We start from the raw sequence: 3,248 nt of genomic DNA, 5'->3' as shown, positions 1-3,248 counted from the left end.
CTTGGGCGTGATCAAATACATCAATCGAAAGGGTTTGACATCCTAAGTCCAAACCTGTAATTAGATCTCAAATCGTTCAAGAGATGACGAAGCTATAAGTTAAAAGTTTGTATGTTTGTTTGTTTGTAATTAAGCACAAAGCTACACAATGGACTATCTGTACCCTGCCCACCACGGGTATCGACACTCGGATTCTAGCGCTGTAAGTCCGCAGACATACCGCTGTGTCACTGGGGGGGGGGGCTAAACGTTTGTAGCTGGAAAAACTACAAGAAACTCGAAGCCATTCTATAAGCCGCTGTGCCGCGGATCAAAACACCATCATCTGGAACATGGGTGATCTTGAAGTGTCGATGCTTTTATACATGGGATAGATACTTTGTTACACAGCTCGTAACAACTGCAGTTTTCTTTTCATTTGTGGATGGTACTTGTATACTTAAATTGGTGAATTAGATAACTCTATAATTTGGCTTAACAACTTATCCGATTGATAATTTATTAAATTACATTCAGATCAATTGACGTATTTAAAGCGTGACCTGATAGTTAATGTGGTCGAACTGTGAATCTTAAAGTTCTTGGTGCACTTCCCATTGCCTTTAAAACGCGCTCCACATTTTGGGTTCGTGGGTGCACTATAAGAGTAACCTTCAAATCCAACTATTCAATCCGACAAGAGTAGCCAGCAGTTGCCTTTCCTATAATGTATCGGTAAAAGTTAAGACTTGTTATGTGCAGATAGCCCTTTGTGTAGGTTTGTACAAAAAGTCTGAAACAAACAAACTCAATGTGTTATTCAGTTTGAGGTTTAGATTAGGCTTATCAAAGGCTACGCTTTACGTTCTGATTAGTAGGCAGATTAATATATGGATTAAGAAATAAAAGAGGTTATACTGACTGAAGTAAACCTGATTAGGAGTAAAGAAGTCTGAAATACGTTTAGAAAGATCCCGTTTTCAGTAGTATATATTTTTAGTAACATTTTGTTTTGAGTTATATCCTGTACCAGAAAACAAATAAAGGTTTTCCAAAAACGTTAATAGATTCTTGCTGGTTCTTAAAGTTGTGTAAAAAAAAAAGACAAACGCATTCTGAGAAAGTGTAATTTTAATTGCATTAACTATTTATTTTCGTTTTAATAGAAATATCGTCGTAACAGCAAGCGCAGTTGCCGCATGGCTCTGTGTGGTAAGTATTTTAATAAATATTGCATAATGTTGGCAAAATATGTTTCAGATTTATAAAACTATAGCTTAATTTCTTTTTCAAAAAGTGAACGAATGGTCTGTATAGAAGCATCAAATACACTATATCTATAATAATAAAAGGACGAGTCTGTGTGTCTGTGACCGCTATAATTCCAAGAGGAAAGAATCTAGAAACCTAAAATTTTGCACCAAAACTAAGTGGGCCCTGAGGGTGTGCACCTGAATATTATTACTTATTTATGCGCATGCGCATCTTTTAATGCGAAAAAACACATAGAAAAAATGTGCACTGCGTGCGCGCGTGCGCAACTTTGTAATTAGGCAAGATAGCTAAAAACCACATAGAAAAGAAGTGGTTCCTTATATTACAAATAGAAGTCATAGACAGACAGACACGCACGTGTGTGCGTGCAGCGTGCGCATGTGCGTGTTTGTGTATGTGTGATCGCCATAGCTCCAAGAGGAAAGAACCTAGAAACCTGAAATATGCACACATACTAAGTGGACCCTGAGGGTTTGCATCTGGGTATTATTACTTATCCCTGTGCATGCACATCGTTTTATGCGAAAAACTACATAGAAAAGAAATGTGACCGCCATAGCTTGAAGAGAAAAAACCTAGAAACCTGAAATTTTGCATCCATACTAAATGGACCCTGAGGGTTTGTACTTGAATATTATTACATATCTTATCCACGTGCGTGCGCATCTTTTTAATGAGACAAGCTAGCGAAAAACCACATGGAAAAGAAGTGGTTCCTTAGAAAACAACTTCTGATATATAGAAAAACCAGTGCGTTTTGATAACAATGCGTTCAAACAATGGCTTTTATATCATGTTGCTTAGCAATAAAAGTATAACCTAATATTGTTGTTAAGAGGCTATGTGCTGAAAGTATAGAATTAAATGTATAAACTACAAAATTGAAAAAAATATTTGTTGTTTTCTAATTTAGAAGCTCCTTTAACTAAAGAGGTTTGTTTTTTATTATTTAAGTTTAAAATCGGAGGACAAGTCAGAGGGAAGGTTACCTATATAAACAGGCCACACCCCGTAAAAGAGCAACAAAAGTATTATGTCGTCAATAGATTAATGTTGCGTTTTGGAACACTTTCATTAACCACCACCCACAAAAGACGGACACCACGTATAATAGTTAAACAAACTGCCTAAACGTCACGTTAGTGTAGCCTATATAATGTGTAAAGTTTAGTATACTCTAATCTCTTATAGTGATGACATACGACGACATAAATATCCGACATGTAATGCTGTTTAAATACAAGAAGGGAACAACGCCTTCGTAGCCACAAAGAAGTTTATGAAAATGTTTTGAACGTTCGTGACTGTCAACGATGGTTCAGCAAATTTCGTTCAGATAACTTTAGCCTCAAAAACTATGATGGTAGGGGCCAACATGTTGGAATTGATATTGATGTTCTGAAGACGCTTGTTGAGTCTAACCCAAGGCAACACACTCGTGAAATGGTCCTGAAATTGTATGTCTCTCATGAAACAATACGTAAAGATCTAAGGAATATGAAAAACTCCACAAAGAAGGTGTTTGGGTGCCTCACAAACTCTCTGATGATCATTGTTTGCAACGTGTGAACGCTGCTTCGTCTCTTCTGGCGCGTAATGCACGTGAATAATTTTTGGACAGAATTGTCACCGGTGGTGAAATATGGATTCTCTATGCGAATATTAAACGCCAGAAACAATGGTTCAGTCCTAGACAAAAATCAGTTCCGACCCAAAAACCTGGACTCCATCCGCAGAAAGTGATGCTTTGCATTTGGTGAGACATTAAAGGGGTAATTCATTTCGAACTCCTCAATCCACAGCGAACTGTCAGTGCAGAGATCTATAGTAAGCAACTGGAACGTTTAAATCAAGCCCTTCATCAGAAACGCCCTTCACTCTTCAAACGGAAAGGTGTTCTTCTCCACGACAATGTACGTCCACATGTGGCACGTTTGACGCAACAGAAGATTATGGAGTTGGGTTAGGAAGTTCTCCCTCATCCACTATATTCT

The sequence above is a fragment of the Limulus polyphemus genome, unplaced genomic scaffold (genome assembly GCF_000517525.1).
Source record: "Limulus polyphemus unplaced genomic scaffold, Limulus_polyphemus-2.1.2 Scaffold2055, whole genome shotgun sequence".
NCBI classification, from domain to species: domain Eukaryota; kingdom Metazoa; phylum Arthropoda; class Merostomata; order Xiphosura; family Limulidae; genus Limulus; species Limulus polyphemus.
The sequence above is the reverse complement of the archived record's forward strand: the minus strand, read 5'-3'. Positions refer to the sequence as shown.